Source organism: Haliotis rubra, unplaced genomic scaffold (assembly GCF_003918875.1).
Source record: "Haliotis rubra isolate DU_JTF1 unplaced genomic scaffold, ASM391887v1 Scf2709, whole genome shotgun sequence".
NCBI classification, from domain to species: Eukaryota; Metazoa; Mollusca; class Gastropoda; order Lepetellida; family Haliotidae; genus Haliotis; species Haliotis rubra.
Genome location: NW_025766791.1, coordinates 1 through 18,313, shown reverse-complemented (window position 1 = coordinate 18,313; position 18,313 = coordinate 1). Strand labels below are relative to the sequence as shown.

Here is an 18,313-nt window from a genome sequence, read left to right as displayed (position 1 = left end):
TGACCCTACGGTGTCTGGTGTTGAACTGAACTCCTCTTTTCATCTGGACGGCCCTTTATGCTGCCTGATCAGGGATATCTCGACCCCAACAACTACAGGTGGTTGCTGGTGTTGTACCGTGTTCAAAGCACGTTGCTCTTTCTCTTTGCATTCTTCTTCTTCTCCTCCTTGGCCACCAGTTGTCTGTAGTTGTCATTGATTTCCTCCTCAGGACAAACAGGCACAAGTATTCACAAGGGACTTCGGCATGCTTCAGGTGTTCTCGCCAGGGTTGGTCTGTGGCTTCCCATCGATGAATTTTCAGGCCGCAACAATAACAGATCACACTATCACCTCGTCCATGATAGAAATAGCCAGCCATGGCCATGTCATAAGGACACTGGGCCATCTGTATAGGCCATGTTCGAAACGACCTCGCACGTTGATAAAACTTGGCATACTCGGGGTGAGTAGGATTCTTCAAGCTGTATCCAGGTTGTGTCCATGAGGATGACAGAGGAGAAGGAATATCCTCTGAGGGTCTCCATGGGGATATATCCACATACAACTTCTTGTGCCTGATCTTTTGAGACACCCATTCCGTATCGGGGACATCGAATGCACTCATGCTGATACGTCTGCACTGTCCAACGACTTGAAGCCAAATGACGCCTTCTCTCAAAACAAGGGTTTACGTTTCTTGGTGGATCCCACGGACTGTTTCCGTTTTCGTTTGCGAGCAGGTGATCCTGGTGGGGGGTGCTGTCGCAAGGTGGCGAGTAAGGCTTGTTTTCCATGATGTTTCAAACTGTCCCCCACACTTCGGTGTCCTGAACGGATATCTTGCACCAATCCCGGCAACATCTTGACACCTGATTTGAGAGCTGATTTTCCCACCGTCTTGAGGATGGAGAGCGCTGAACGTCCCAAGTTTCCCAAGATGTTACCGAAACCTCTCCCTCGTTGATGAATGCGTCCTCGGTACACGGCTAAGCCGCCTCCTCCTCGCTGCTGTCCACCCAAACCGCTGCCGCTGCGGAGTCTGATACACTGATGTCCTACCATGCTGATTCTCAGTACGTACCCAGACGACGGGACGGAAATGAAGTGTCACGATGGTCTTCCCAGTCTGGAATGGCACGAGACGTCCCCACGCCATCCGCTAAATAGATTCGAATGGCATCCGTGGTTCCCTGACGCAATCCCATGTAGCGTAGGTGCTGAGGGGTTTTGATCACGACGCTGTCTTCCATCATCTGGCGCGACACGGGACATACATCAGTAAGGGAGCCATGGTATCCCCGACGATTTGATCTTCCACTGCATCCGAGTAGACGTACACGGTATCAAAACCAGCCAGATGGTGTGCTTCCTGTTCACCCACGACGAGAGGATCGTCAAACGCAGCCACCTGCACAGGCTGAGCAGAGACTTGGCTTATTTCTTCTGCTTCGTCCACCATGGGGAGCTGTATGAATCCCAGCATACGCACTAAAGGAGCAGGCAACACCAATCGGGTGGTGTAGGCAGACCTTGATGGCATCGTGGGTCAGGTTGACTTGCGGTTCTGCAGGAGGAACCCGTGGTGCATGGCTCTGCACATGTCTTCGGGTGGAGCATAAAGTTGACATGCGTTTTGCCACGCATTTCAAATCGGAGGTCTTTGGGGTAGTTCACGGTGACGGTGAAACGAAGCTCTGGCATCCGCTTGGTAAACATCTTGCGTATGCTTGTCCAACAGCCGTGCACAGGTGTGTTGAAGCAGGATGTTCAGTCTCTGGACCAGTTGGCGACAGGAATACACTCCTTCTGAATAATGACCTTTTCGCTGACGGCTCTGATGAGGCCTGGGTTCTCTTCTATCACGGTCGCATCGCTGCTGCTGAACTGTAAGTCCGGGTCATGCGCTCCAAGTTCACATGAAGGACAAACCAGTTGAAGGGGTACGACACATTGTACCATGTCATGGGGAAATGAAGTTCACTGACGCCGACTTCCCACCCTTTGACGATTCACTTGAATGGGAAAGGGTAGTTTGACTTCGTAATGATTCACTCTGTTGTCGGATGAACATCCATGGACGATCGCTGGGTAAGGTCACGTAAAAGTCCCGCTTTGGAAAAACACAGACACCGACATCTTCTCTCTTAGGAACCAGACTGGATACAGAGGGGTTGGAGATGTAGTCGAGGAAGGTGGCAACGTGGATGATGACGACGACGACGACGACACCAACGTGGGTTGTGGGAGCAAGTACCCCAAGCTACTGGCCAACAAAGCTGTCCACAACTGTTTCTCACCGCTGTCCAATGCCAACTGAACCATGCTCATGATGACCACGCCATATATCAGAAACACTTGGGAGAAAACACCACTTCACTTCGTGGCAAGTCCATGCCAAAGCAACACCAGCGGGGATGGCTTGCCGCCCTCCTTGCACCTTGAGATCGGTTCACTCTGCATGATGGTGGAGGCTCCACTGACGGTGGGAGACTGGAGGCCACGCTTATTTAAAGACCAGATGAGCCGCAGGGATCCATGAATCAAAGCTGGCAGGGTATCCTGACCATCTCACCAACACTTCATCCTTTTTGACGACGTCGTCGTTTCAGGACCTGATCCACTGTGTACACATCATCCGTTTTCTGAATGGGTTGCAGTTCTGTGGGTAAAAGGTGCCTTGCAGCACTTCTCCATGATCATCTTTCACTTGGTAGACAGGAGGAACACGCCCTTTCACCACCCGATCCACGGTGAACAGTTCGGTGGTCCAGTTGGGAAGGTACCTTGTCAAACGTGCCCCTTGGTCTTGTTCAAACGACACGGGTCCCGGGTAACAAGAGAGGGTACTTCTTCTTCTTCTTCTTCTCTGTCTTCTGAGTTGGCGCTGCTTCTGCTTCTTCTGTCGTTCCATGTGATCCAACACCCGAATTTCATCGTAGGGAGCGCTAGGACGTACATCCACGGGCGTTGTCCAATCGCACGATGGACACGATGATTGTAGGAATGCATCAGTTGGGGTAAGGCCTTCAGGTAGTGGCGTGTCCCTTGTTGCGTGAAGTAACGCCACATACGGTTTTTCAACGTCCTTTGAAAACGTTCCACCACAGAGGCTTTGGTTTCTGGCCTTGACTGGTGTAGAAATGAATACCTCGTTTCTTGAGGAAGGCTTGAAAAGGCACATTGACAAATTCAGTCCCTTTGTCGGTCTGTAACTGATGGCACACGTCCTTTGGCTTGTTTCAGGATCCGTTGAAAGGCCTCTATCAAAGTGGCACCGGTCTTGCTTTCATGGGCTGCACCCAAGCCATTTTGGAGAAAACATCGATGACACACAGCAAATACCGCTTGCCTTGGTTCTCTTCTGATACGCTAAGCGAGATCGCCAGATCGGGCTTGCCACAATTCATCCACGCCACCCACACGGTAATGATCCCTGGGAAACGAGCGTCGGGCTGGTTTGTGTAAGGTGTAATGTGTCCTGGTTTTCAACCATTGCCGCATCTGGAGCGCTGTGGCCTTTGGCCCCGTTTTGCTTCCCCTTCCTGGGTCCCCCTCTCTTAACCTGCTTTGGTTTGATGTCCTGCTGCTTGCCACAAGGCAAGCCACCCTCCATAGCCTGCTGGGTGTTTGGGATCGTAATAGGTGTGGTGGAGCCATCGTGTCCATGCAGGTGACAAAGACGATGATGCTTTGCTGATGTTGTTGTTTCTCTTTGGACGTCTCATGATGACACTGTCGTTGGCATCACCCTCTGCTCCCTTTTATTAAAAGTGAATCCACTGACGAACTCGGTTGAGAGGGGAGGAGGGGGTCTCTGCAGCTTTTTTCTTCTTCTGGGGTTCCAGAGGAAGGTTGGATGCAGGGGGTGTCAAAAACAAGTCAGCGGGTGGAGGGTGTGGACGCTTCACGGGGGTGTCAGGAGGAGGCTGGGTGGATGCCCCTTTGGTTTTCATCATCCAGGACCAACGTAGAGGGTTACCAATCAGTTCATGGGGTACATTGCTGGAAGCGAGATACTGACCCAGAATATTCCAACCCCGCGGAGGGCCTAATTTGGTACGCTATTCGAACAAGATCATTGATGAGATCCACCATGTGCGCCCCAGGCATGGGTTCCCTTCCACCACGAATTGACCTCCGCCTCATTCCAACCTCAAGTCGGATGAGCACGAATACGGGCCATCAACTGCCTGGCCTTGGTCTGTAGCGTTTTGGGAACCGTTTGCAACGACTTCATTCAGAATGGCTTCTGGCATCATCGGGTTCTGAAACAAAAAGAACAACAAACCATGAGCCACTGTTTACATTTATCATCGCTTCGCGGACTCCTTCTTAGGAAGGCGAATTCTACGACGCAACACGTAGTGCAACGACTCAGTAAGTAAACCGTATTTACGGTGAGGAGATCCAGTCCTGGGGTGCTAACCCTGGGAGTGCCAACCCTGGGGTGCCCGTGGCCTCTAAAGGTCGTGGGTTTGACAGCGGCTTGGTCTTGAAACGCCAAGGTGTGTTGCAACAAGGTGTTATATTGCTGCTCTCGGTCCCTAAAAGGAACCGTGCGTGTCATCACGACGAGGGTATCCATATCGTGAAGCGTGCACGCTGCTTTCTGTTCCAACAGGTTGGACTTGAGCAAATGCCGCTGACGTTTTTCTTCTTGCAGACTTTGCCATACCTCTTCTGGGACCATCACCATCTTCCGTGCATGTTTCATCTTGGTGGTAGGACGGTGCAGATGCAACTAACGCCAATCTAGGATGTGCCCTCTATTTATGATCTTCCTTGAGGATCTTCCTTGAGGATCATCTACCCAACAGACCAGACACCAAGGGACCCACCACCGATGCCAAGGCAGACAAGAGACCTAATCCCCTTCCTTTCTGCTGTAAAAGTTGGCGTTTCTTGGACACAGACACCTTCTTTTTTCATCAACGTATGCATCAGTGACCCATGCTTTTGTAAACGTTGACGTTGCTGTGCTGTCATAGGAATGTTGCCTCCATACAAATTCACCACGCATTCACAGATGGCTTTGAATCAGTTCCGATGGGGCCTGTTTCAAAATAGCCTGTCGCATGGCTGGTGTCGCAGAAGGACTACACACTACGACAGAGCGCTTCTTTGTGACGCTTCAAACGTGCCGACATGATGATGATGGTGTCGTCGTCCTGCAGCTGCTACCATTGAACTGACCAGGGATGTAGTGGGAGGCCTCATTTATGGTAATGTCGCTGGAGGGAGTGGGGTAATGCCGCTGTGGTCTTCTTTCTTCTTCTTTGACTTCTCGTGAACACCATCCGGTCAAGGCTGCACCTGGGGCTGAGGGTGAAGTGACCCTTTCTTCTTCTTTCTTCTTGTTCTCTTGTCGGTGGGTGACTTGGCGACGCCCCTGGGGTTGCTTAGGGCACGGGCGGCGACGGCGAGGTGCTGAGGGCTTCTGCTGTTTTTCCTGTAGGTAGGACTGCCAGTTCAGCAAGATACGGGTCAACACACCAGCCAACGCATCTCACTTCCACTGCGTTTCATCAGGTAACTCAGGCGTTCATCCAAAGGTAGTCGTGGATTCGCAATCTTGGTCAGCATGTCTTGGTGTCTCAACAGCCAGGTCTTGTGCTGCGGCTTCAAAGGAACACGTCCTGCTCGCAGATTTTCACGGCAATGACAAACCATTGCAACAGTCGATGACGCCCTTTCGACAGCCACGCCTTCGCCGTAAGCGAGTCGCTTTTTCACGATGATGGGTTTGACTTTTCTGCGGGCGGGCATGCTTCTGTGGCTTCCTTTGCGCAAGTGCCCGGTTGGGGCGTTTAGCACCCGCACGCTTTTGCCGGTGCGTTTGGTGCTGGTGGTACGCCTGGGTCAAGGGTTGAAAGGGCTGGATCATGGTGGTGAGAGAGGGAGACGATGGGAAACGAAGGGGAGAGGCCGAAAAGAAGAAGGGGAGAGAAGGCAGCAGGAGAGGTACACGATACGTACTGACAGGGACAAACGTGTTGTTCATGGTGGGTGCTGTGGGGTACAACTGCTTTAAGGAACGTCTTTGTTTGGAGGAGGAGGAAGCAGAGGGAGGAGGAGCACTTAGACTTTCGTGACAACCGTTGCAATACCTGACCGATGTTGTTCGGTGGATCACGCACCCAAGGTGGTCAAGAGTGTTTTATGGATCGGTTTAAACAACCCTGTGGCAACAGCACGTTTATGGGCTGGGTCTGTTTCCGTCTGTCTCCCATGGCAGCTCTGGGTCAACTCCCGTAGGGTAGACGCTCATCTCTATTTATCACGAATTTGGGAATGTAAAGGATGGTGGGGTTACGAAAGAGATGGGACCGCGTATTACGGTGCTCTTTGGCCGCGGGTCGGTTTCAAGTCCAGAAACAAATAGGAATAAGGAGCCAAAGTGGCATCCTCATAGGCTTCCCGGGCGAAGGCCAGCCTGTCCTGGAAAGATTTGTCTGGCCAAGTGATCCATTTGGCGAGGCGTCCCTCGAAAGCAAAACAGCACCATGTAGTGGGCATTTAAACTAATGGTGCGATGATGAGGCGATGAAGCAAAGAGGTTTTGCGTCAAGTACAACACGGACGTTATGCGATGATGACTTTTCTTGGTAAACCATCGCAGAACTTCGGCTTCTTCCTTCTTGGTATTGTCGCCCAGCAAATCATCAATGATCAACCAATGGGGCGTAGGCAAACCCTTCTCGGTCTTAGCCCCAGACCCTGCAGGTAACTGCGTGTTTGGCTTCCCCATCGTTTGCACAAACGTCAGGGTATCCTCCTTAACCTCGAAGTCAGAACTTCCAAGTCCTCATGCATGGGTTGCCATTCACTGTACACTCCACACGATGCCCTGAGGTGGAAGATCTAGGATCCCCGGTTGAAACACATGTTCCATGAAGGCTTTGACAAACGATGTTTTACCTGACCCTGTAGGGCCTGCAATTAACATGGTAAAGGGATGACGTAACGTGAGTGGGGTGACCATGGCCTCCACCAGGTCTGAGTCTAACACTGTCCCTGATAGTGTCCCTGACATACTGACGCATCGTCTTACCACCCTGCGGGTTGCACCGAAATGACCTCTAAGAGCTAAGATCCCCTGAAGATATAGAAGACACAACCCTTGAAAATGGAATTCACATTTTATTGAGGAACAACATCAACATGGCAAACAGATCAACAATAATAATGATACATTAACAGATCAACAACAATAGGTCATCCACAGATCACCACCAGTTCAGGTGGATCATTGGGATTGCAAGTCGAACAATCGTAAAAGTCCATTTGACCGGGATGAAAAATGGTTTTCATCGTTAAACATGGGAATGTCGGCAAAGTCTCTGGCTCCTCCTCTGAGCCGTCACTGAAGCCATCACCAGATCCGTCTCTGGAGCCGTCACTGAAGTCATCACCAGATCCGTCTCTGGAGCCGTCACTGAAGTCATCACCAGATCCGTCTCTGGAGCCGTCACTGAAGTCGTCTCTGAGCCCTCTGCTCTCACTCTCTCTGCTCTGCCCCTTGTCTGCTCTGCTTCCATGGTGATAGCCATCGGGGAGTAGATCATACAAGTCTTGCAGATCTGGAGGTAACTCTCCCTCTGATAGCCCCAGGACTGATCCCTTGACCCTTCTCGCCTCCCACAAGTCAGTCATCTCCAACTGTTTCTTTGGAGTCTGGGGTGCTTTGAGACTCTTAGGCTTGGGGGTGCCTTCTGGTGAGTGTCTTGGGAGGGGACGTCTTCTTGGTGACTGTCTTGGTGGGGGCCTCCTTCTTCTGTTTCTTTGGAGAAGTCGTGGCCAGGGTCCCCTGGGAGGTGACGCCATCTTGGTGGGTGCCTTGGGAAGGGCGGGTGGAGACCTTCTTCTTCTTCTTCTTTGGAGAAGTCTTGCAGGCGTGGTCTTGGGAGGTATTCTTTTTCGAGGCACGGGCTTGGGCGCTGTCGGTGACCTCTGGATCATTGGAGAACAAAGGTAGAGTGCAGGTGGTATATCGAAGATCATAGCTGGGTGGGTGAGGCCAGAGTTTCACCTGGAGTTTGGCCAACAGCTTGCTGTACAGCACACCATGGTCATAGGTCATAGGGCGTCCATTCTCAACTTGAACACGATGTGGAACATCTTGTTGAGGAAGGTCTCCCCTGCATTTTCCTTGGCATGTGCATCGTTGATACCGATGAGGATCAAGCTGAGGACACGATCTGTTGGCTTCTGTCGGAGAGGATACGCTAGCAAGGTCTTGGTGATACGCCATCCAGTAATAGTCTTCCTCAGTCAACTCACAGAAGCACCCATCATGCCATACAGTGTTTCTTTTCGGCTGAATATCTGCCAGCTTTATGGATGATCGACGGCAACTTTTGTTCCATCACACGCAGCCGGGTCCTGAGATCCATGTAGTTGGTCTTGTATAACTGGTTTTGAGTCATCATGGTGTTGTGGAGATGGGCCATGTCAGAAGCGAGGTCCTTTGCCTGCGAAGCCAAGTTGACGAAGGAAGAAGGAGGTTGCCTGGAGATGCCATCTGAACGACTGAACTGATGCAACTGATGACCCGGCCGGATCGATCCTAGTGCGTTTTATAGGCAACAATTCAACAGCAGCTATGATCGCCACTTCAAATGACGTCACTTCAAATGGCGTCACGATCGTGTTGTTTCTGGATGACCTCTTGCACTGCTTTTCTGAACTGTTCTATAAAGTGTCTCTCTAGATAGGTGGCAAGCACAAAGAGCAGCGTGAACAGCATGATGACGAATCACGATGGGGCCAGAGTCTTTTATAGAGATACACAGGATGACGTCACGTGGCTCGTGCATGGATGACGTCACGTGGCTCGTGCATGGATGACGTCATTGAGTTGGCCCATGGATGACGTCACTACAACAACAACAAATGCGTCACGAAGATTAAGATGCATGGAGTTTTCCCAACTTGTTTTTCCCCGACCATGTCCAGGGTTTGTCAATATTCGGGATGAGATACACCCATTCCTATTCCCCATCGTTGATCGTAGGGCTAGCTTCAGCTAACGACTTTGGGTAGGATTGAATCAATCTCTGTTTCAAGTCCTTGTTCTGGGAAAATTTAGCCGTGATCGCCTTGGTCATCACTTCCAGACTGACCGTGTCCCACACTGTTTGAGCAGAAGCCTTTCACACATCGCCCCAGACGTTTTGCTTTGCTGGAACAGCCCTCGTGCAGAATACGCGTCGCACTGTCGTAATCTCCAAAGTACATGGCTTTAGAGTACATGTAACACTGTTCAACACAATTAAATGTAACACCATCCAAGGTAAACACAGCTGGATGAAAGTTGCTGAACGGTGACTGGATTCCATAGAAGAATAGCCAGGGGAGTGTCACTTGTGACTGTGCCTTGTCCGTGGGAGTCTTGAGACCCAGCAAGGTCATGGCTTCTGTTTCTTCACATTCCTCCAAAGCTTTGCAGAAGAGGGAGTAAGCTTGGGGTCCACGTCGGGGAAGCATGTCTAACAATTCTCTGACACGGTCAAAGGAGGTCCGAGGTTTTTCGATAATCTCTGCCTTCATGGAGGATGGTCAGGACTTTAAACGTCATCAGTTTGTCGACCACGGCTTCGACCTGCTTGATAGCAGCGAGCACGAGACCACAACGATTCTCCTAAGCCTATCGCAGAAACGGATTCCATCCTTCTTTTCTTAGACAACAGAATCTGTAATGACTCTGACAGAAACGTCTCTTTATATATACACGTAGGGGTCGTGATGACGTCATAGGGTGTGTGACGTCAAACTAGAAAGAAAAAATTGTCGTTAGCAGAGCTGGTTTCGATCCACGGGCCTCTGGGTTATGAGCCCAGCACGCTTCCACTGCGCCACTCTGCTCTCCCTTCTCTTCCCTTTTTTGTGACAGTACCTATGACATGGTAAACGTGACCGTGGTCTCCACCAGGTCTGAGTCTAAGAACAGGGTACAACAGGATTGCGGGTGACCATGGACTCCACCAGGTCTGGCCCTGAAGAAGAGAGAGAGACGACATAACACAAGAGTACAATACAATCACAATTTATTGAATGATAGAACAACAAATGAACAAGGCAATCACATTTTATGAGTTAAACATCAATACATCAGAGCATGTCTACATCAAAAGTCCATGGGAGGGATGGGTTCACTCTTTATAGCCATAGGGGAGAGTTTCCCCTGGGGACGCCTTTGGGGTCGTACTTGCACTCGGCGTTTGGTGTAGACCAAGCGATAGGTTTTGGTGGTGTCCTTGGACAGCAACACGTTGCCCTGACGAAGTCCTCCGCGAATGATGCGGTGTGGGTAATGGACCGTGATGTTGGCTTGATCCCTCTGACAGACGAGGTTCTTCATGCTGTCAAAGTGGACATGCTGGCTCGCCCTGTGATTTAAAGTAAATCCTCGGACCTTGCTGATGCCCACACTGCCGTCAGATTGAGGATGGCGCAGCTTGTAGCCATAATTCTTGGGTCCTGCCGAGACAAAGGTTTGAATGCTGTTGCCCCCTCCCAGTTCATCAGTCAGCTCCCCCAAGGTATCTCCCAGTGGTGGGTTGTAACTTCGTGGACGGTGAATGTAAATGATACTGTCCGTATCAAAATAGAGGACACGTCGATCCAACGGTTGCAAATAAGAATACAACTTGAGACGGGCTTGTGCTGTCACCCAGGCTGCAATGGCCACATTGTGGGCTGGATGAGGGTCGTGAAAGTCTGCCTGAGGTTCATGAGTGACACAGATGAGGTCTTCATTGATGATGTTAATGTCTTTCACCACACGGCACTCATCCCGGAGGAGGGCAAAGTACCTCTCAGGGGAACTGATATATTCCGTCTTGGCAAACCCAACGCGTTGACCAAACTTGCCCCAGTGATTGTTCAGGCAGGCCTTGGCTAAGGCACGTAGTCCTGGGTTTTTGTGAATGCGAGCAGGATCCAAGGTGACTCCCTCTTTCTGCTGTATCTCGTGGATGTAGGCGCTTGGGTCTGGACAACCTTCGGGGTAGCCACTGGCCTCTTGCTTGATCTTGAAGAAATTGTTGACATACTTGGCAAACAGTCCTCCCTCTTGGGTGTCAGGGTCGTAGGTGGCAAGCGTGTCAAAGTGCCAAGCCTCAAAGATGTGAAGCACTTGATAGCCACACTTTTCAACAGCAAACTGAAGCTCTTTGCTGACGTAGGTACCGATCCATGCCCGGTCTTCATCCCCGTGGGGGCAGGGAGCATCCAACTGCTCTTCAGCACACGTACGGCACAGAGGAAAGAGCAGTTTGCCTTGACACTTGTAAGGAAGAACAGGATGATAGAGGTCGGTGGGCGGCAAGACTCGGCACTGGATCAGGCCGTGGAGCTCAAACAAGTCAGACACGGGAGGATGATCTTTGATCTCGGGGTGTCCCACGGGGAAAAGTACCATACTTGCAGATGTAAGGGTACAGCGAGCAAACGTCCACATATTTAATTTCTTCATCTTCTTTGGCTTCGTAGTACAGTTTGGTGGCGTTGGTACGACCTCCAAAGAAAGCATCTCTAGGATTCAACGGGTCAGGCATGTAGGCATGGGGTCCTTGCAGGGTAGTCAGGAAGGCTTTCAGATCACCGTTGTCTTTCTGTTGTTTCAGAAAATCACATTCCCAGAGGGTCACCACTTGGCCGATGTCGGGGATGTTGGCGTAACACACCCAGGCGGTACATGGTATGATGGTATCGTTCCCAAGGGGTGGTACCCAAGCTAGCATGGCGTTCACATCGACTCGTCTTGTAACAGCGAGTACATCCATGCCAGAAACAGCCCAAGTATTCGTACACGGTGCGGTGCGTGTCTTGGCGTCGTAGCCATCTGCCATGTAACGACTTCCGTCAGCACAGTCAAAGCCTACTTCTCCACCATTCCGAGCATGTTGAATGTGGACCCCAGGGTGTTGATGCATGACCCAGTTGAGCCAGTGGAGACACTGAAGCGAGTAGCGACGCTGGGGACGATAACCTTGAGTAGGTAGGATGGCGATGGTACGGGGTTCCAAAAACTGTTTTCGGAAGGTGAGCATACAAGCCATGGGTAGAGTCACCGCTTCATAGAAAGGGTCCACGTTGTTCTGTTGAATGAATATGTTGCGGAATGCAGCACAGCCTCGACGCAAAATGTCCACATCACTCTGACAGTAGGTCAACAATTCCTCATCCAGATCAAACACAGTCCCTTCAGCCACCCGTGCATCGTACCAGGCCAAGAAAGCTTTGCGTTCGGCAGAAAACATGCTGTCAGGATCGTAAGTAGACACGGGAGGATATGGACCCACATAGCCTTGGTGAGCTTCGGTGTTGAAGAAGTGAGGGAAGTAGCCTTTCTTGAGTTCCGTCAATGCAAACGTTTTTGGAAACTGCTTCAGAGCCATCGTAAGGAAGTTGAGTGAATCCTTAAAAACAAGACGTCCCACGGTCATCTGCAAGATGTGATTCCCACGTAGTGTGACCTGGGGTGCTTTCACGAGATGTTGATGGAAGTACTGTTGGAGCAAGTGTCCATCATACCCACGGTAGTTGTGAGCAATGACCAACACGTCGTCATCATCGAGGGTAGGAGAAATATCGTCTTCGTCGTCTTGTTCTTTGTCGTCGTTGCCTTGTTCTACATCATCATCATCATAGGGTTCTGGTGATACCAGTTTGGGTTGTTTGGAGGCACGGCCTGACGACTGCTGCTGGGATGCCTTACGTTTCTTCTTCTGCTTCTCTTTCTTTTCCACCAGGGACATCAGCCAGTCGCCCATGTCCTTCAAGGTCGTCGATCCCCGAAACACTTTGATGCGGCTAGGCCCTTCTCCTTCCTTACGCCAGGGGCACTTGTCACACAACTGATCCGAGGCCTCGGAAATACATTTTCCGCATCCTAGATGCACCACGCACAAGTTGGGAACATGAGTTCCTTGATCTTGGGTACATTCAAAGTCATAGAAGATGAACTGACGTTGTTGTCGTTCTTTGTCTTCATCCATTTTTTCACCGTCTTCATTTAGTTTCGGTGGTTCGATGACGGACATGTAACACTGGTGGTTGGGTTTCAAGGGTTCTTTGCAGATCTTACAGTCACGATTCGTGCCACACTGGTGGTTGGCCATGCCCTGGATTTTTCTCACGTTGACTTTGGCATAGCAACGATGACAGGTGTGGATGGTGGAGCAGGTGCTGGGATGCTTGGCGGAGGCCGTCTGATGGCGTTCAAAGCAAGTAGGGTTTCGGAACCATCCGCCACATTGGAGACAGGAGAGCCCTTCATTGTTCACGTCGCCACAGTATCCAAGACATTGACACCAGTAGCAACGAAATTCTCGGGTGCAGCGATGATCTTCAGCGTGGTCGTAGCCTTGGTCACACGTTTCACAATAGTAATTATACCCTGTGAAGGCAGTCATGGAGGTAATGACATCGTAATGGTGATGGTGATGATAGAGGTGAAGGATCTTGGTGGGTTGAGGCACTTCACTCTTGTACAGGAGGCGATTCATCACCTCTTGGGAGTAGACTTTGAGCTGATAGTAAGGGGCCAAACGTTGACTGAACAACTCCCACGTGGTACGTCCTGTACAAGGACCTTCGGGGATCTTGAGTTGGCGAAACAAGCCCTTGGCAGCCTTCAGTTGCGCTGGTCTACGATGGTCACACAGGTATTTCCATTCCTTGGTCCATTCTTTGGTCACAGGATCGGGTTGGTGTGCGTGGTGACTGGCCACGACCAGGGCACGGGCAAAGCAGAGCTGATCCTCATTCTTGATTTGAACGATGCATTGTTTCTTTTCCAGGAAAGCGTTTAAGCCAACGAGGTGTCTTGTCCGGCCGTGTCCCTCACCGATACGATCAGGATCCTCTACATGCAGTAAGAAAATGTCCATGGTGTCATCGATATGTAAGTCGTGGTTGCTTTGTTGTACTTTTTCCACTTCGCCCATGATGTGTTCCCCCTGGAGGTCACCCATCCGCCGAAACGTGATTCGGATGTCTGTATCCAGGGCGGGGTGTTCCAGGGCCAATCCCACGCGATCACCATCCTGGCCACCCACATCGTCTCTCAAATCTGCTAACACGGCATCAAACTGTTCTCTGAGAACGACGGGAAGGTCTTCAGGCTGTTGACGTTGCAGCCAAACAGGGTTGAACTTCAGGTGATAGCGCTGGGTACCAGTCCGGAATTTCTTGGTTGTTTTTTGAGTCGTCCGCTCCAACTCGTAGGGCACAGGCTCCTCTTCAAGTTCATCTTCGTTCATTCGTGGTGACGACATGGTGAGAACTGGTCAGAGCCACGCTGAGCCTGGTTTATATACATCACGTCACCCTATGACGTCACAATAGGTCGTGCCAGTGCGCACCATGAGCTCATGTGTTATTTATAGGAATGATGTCATACCCATGACGTCACACTAACCTGTTGAGTCAGGAGGAGAGTGGTGCGAACCGGATGCAACCGGTGCGAACCAGAGGCGTCAAAGTGACGTCATCAACCCACAGCTATATAAATTCAAGGTTTTCCAGCTCTCCTCATCAGTTGCTCACTGAAACTGGAAGCATGCAGTCGTCTCCCGCCTCCGCCTCCGCCTCCTTCCGTTGCCGACTGTGCGAAACAGATGACCACAGTTATCTACACTGTCCCAAGGTGACCTGTACCGAGTGTGGTGATCAAGGTCATCGCTATTACGTATGTCCCAAGAAGACCAAGGACAACAACAAGCACGATAACAACACCTGCTACAACTGTGGAAGAAACGAAGGTCATCTCAGTTACGCCTGTCCACATCCCTGTCGCCACTGTGGTCAAGAGGACCATAAGAGTATGTACTGCTCTAACAAGGGCCAGAAACGTCCGGCTCCCCCCACCTACCAGCCAAGTGAACCGCCAAAGAAAGTGAGTAAACGTGAAAGCCAACATTTACTGACTCTACTCCATGACAAGGTTCTCCTCGTTCAAGATCGCATAGACACCATGTACTCTCTACTTCAACGCATCTTGGAGTTTGTCGAACCCATGGACGATTCCAGTAGCAGTGCCTCCAGTGCACCACCATCACCACCATAGATACCTCGGTGATCTCTCACCCATTCATACCAACGGCCCTTTTCAGGGCCACCCACCTGGCTCGAAAGAATGCTACATCCAATGTTGTTTTAACCACACCACACACACACACACAACACTTGTCTAGCCACGCCATCGTGTCCGCCTCACCCCTCTCTCTCCTCCCTTCCCTCTCCTTTTCCTCTCCTTCCTTCCTTTCCCTCCGTCCTGTCCCGTCCGCCGCTCGTCCGTTCCGCCATCTTGAAGGCGCGTCTACGCTCGCGAGATCCCGCGAGAGTCCACGAGATCCCGCGAGATCTCACGCGATCCCACCGGATGGGACGCCATCTTGAAACGCGTCCGCCATCTTGGCCCGGAGGTGACGTCATCGTCATGTGCGCGCACCCACCGGAACCGGACGTGACGTCATCGCCATGCGTGCGCACCCGCCGGAACCGGAAGCACCGGAACCGGAACCCGAGTGATCTCCCCTGACCGGAAGTGACTGATCCAAGATGGCGGCACATCCGGTCACCGTGGGTCGCCATCTTGATCAAGATGGCGGCGCCCATGGGGACCGGATGTGCCGCCATCTTGAAAAAGACCCTAGGGTACTGTTGTTCACTACTGAGGTATGAATTGAGTGAGTGAGTTAAAATGTACATCGCATCGGTAATATTACAGCCATATGGCGATGAAAACAAGGTAATCATTTTAAAATATCTGTCGACAAATGACAGTAAAACCAACTAGACTATCACAGATATATATTTATAACTAGTGACGAAATCTAAAATACTTTAAGAAAAGAGGACGATACAATACAAAACAGGCTATAGATCGCCAACAACTAAAGGTTGAGGTTTGAATTGAAAAACCGATGTATACACCGTTGAAATGTAAGATATTCAGTCAATAATCAGAATGAAATTCTACATCTAAAATAGTATGATAATTGTAATGGTTTCATCAAATACAGCTGACAGAAATTACGAGATTGATAAACAATTTTAGTTTCTAGTTTAATTGATCTTGTCAGTAACCGCCAAAATGAAGCATTGAGTTCCCGCGAAGGGATTGAAACAGTTGAAAAGAATAGGAATGAACACGTCATGTGTTAAGCATGAAACTATACGAGTTGACGCTTTACTTGTTACATAGGTTGTGGCAATAGGACATTCGGGTTGAACTGTGAGCGTGACTGTGGCCAATGTAACGGGACGTGTGATGTTGTTGATGGACGATGTCCCTGGGGATGTACCGAGGGGTACAACGGTTCTCACTGCTCTGTAAAGCTTTGTAAGTAATGTCCTTTACCTCCATAGTGAAATATATTATGACAAATGTTATGTTTGGTATGTTTACTAACATTACTTACGACCGAATATGATTTTATGCACCGGGTCTTGTAACGCTAAAAACTGTCATCAAGGTATATACTGTCACATACGGTGTCTTAGCGCTATAACAAGGACCCCGTCAGTGGCAGTATTTACATTGATGACAGTTTTTGACGTTTCAAGCCCCTGTGATTGTATTCGATATGACCCGCGTGTTTATTCCACTTGATTGCCTTGCGCCTCTATGCCTATGTAGCAGGGATAACTGACTTGATCTTTTGTATATATCGTGGTATGTTTTCTTTATTTAATTGTATGTTCATCTTTCCATTTGTTGCATCAGCCATCTTTCAAATCATTATCTGTTAAATGTCCATTTGTTATATGTTGTCCGTGTTTGCCGTTGAACGCCGCCTTTTAATTTTCACCTTTTTATCTGTTTCCAGGAGCCTTGTTGACAAGGATTTCCCTTCACCTCTGTTCTATTTTTTGATTCAGTTCCCATCTTCTGGGCTTTGCCTATTCTATTTATAAGTCACATCAAAGGTTTCCTTTGATGTGTTATCTGTCCTCTAATTGGCTATTGTGTCCCTCTGTCTACTTCCTGTGGCCTACCTGTCTTCCACCTCACTCCAATTGCTGTTGCTGAGGTGGAAACATCTTTTCTTTCTTCAGGTATGGCCGTTTTCTAATCCTTTTTCATCTGCCTCAATTTTATCTTAACTTCTATATAAAGGTGCTTAAATTAATTCAAACTGTAATTTAAAACTATTAAGGGCAATATTTAATTTATAATTTTAAACTTTAAAGCAATTAATTATAACTTGTATACATTGTATTGACCATGTAAATGGACCATGTGCTCTCCATACATTTACAAATTTGTTTTGCAAAAGGTTTATTGATTACTTTGGCTAAATGATACTTGTTTACAATGCATAATATAGTTAATGTAAATTTAATATTTTAATGACTCCAATTGCTGTTGCTGAGGTGGAAACATGTTTTCTTTCTTCAGATACCTCAGCAACAGCCTCATAATAAAATCATAACATCATCACCATTGTTTTGTCTTGTACCCAACGGCCCAGAGCCGAAATTCCCCAGGCGACCTCGGCTACACCTATATTAGTGTACATACCACATGCCTATATTAGTGTACATACCACATACTTATTTAAGTGTACATACCACATGCCTATATTAGTGTACATACCACATACCTATTTAAGTGTACATACCACATGCCTATATTAGTGCACATACCACATGCCTATATTAGTGTACATACCACATACCTATATATTAGTGTACATACCACATATTAGTGCATTATTTAAGTGTACATACCACATGCCTATATTGACATACCCACATGCACATACCACATGCCTATATTGGTGTACATACCACATGCCTATATTAGTGTACATACCACATGCCTATATAAGTGTACATACCACTTGCCTATATTAGTGTACATACCACATGCCTATATTGGTGTACATACCACATGCCTATATTAGTGTGTACATACCACATACCACATATAAGTGTACATACCACATGCCTATATTAGTGTACATACCACATGCCTATATTAGTGTACATACCACATGCCTATATTAGTGTACATACCACATGCCTATATTGGTGTACATACCACATGCCTATATTTAGTGTACATACCACATGCCTATATTAGTGTACATACCACATGCCTATATTAGTGCACATACCACATGCCTATATTAGTGTACATACCACATGCCTATATTAGTGTACATACCACATGCCTATATTAGTGTACATACCACATGCCTATATTAGTGTACATACCACATGCCTATATTAGTGTACATACCACTTGCCTATATTAGTGTACATACCACATGCCTATATTAGTGTACATACCACATGCCTATATTAGTGTACATAC

General features: G+C 49.0%; 1 long non-coding RNA gene across 1 annotated transcript; it reads left to right on the top strand.

Moving 5' to 3' along the window:
* Positions 1-16,191: 16,191 nt before the first annotated feature.
* On the top strand, positions 16,192-17,434 carry LOC124280656. The gene is made up of 2 exons (XR_006899737.1): positions 16,192-16,333; positions 16,821-17,434. It is a non-coding gene; the product is annotated as an uncharacterized LOC124280656 (long non-coding RNA).
* Positions 17,435-18,313: the final 879 nt, after the last annotated feature.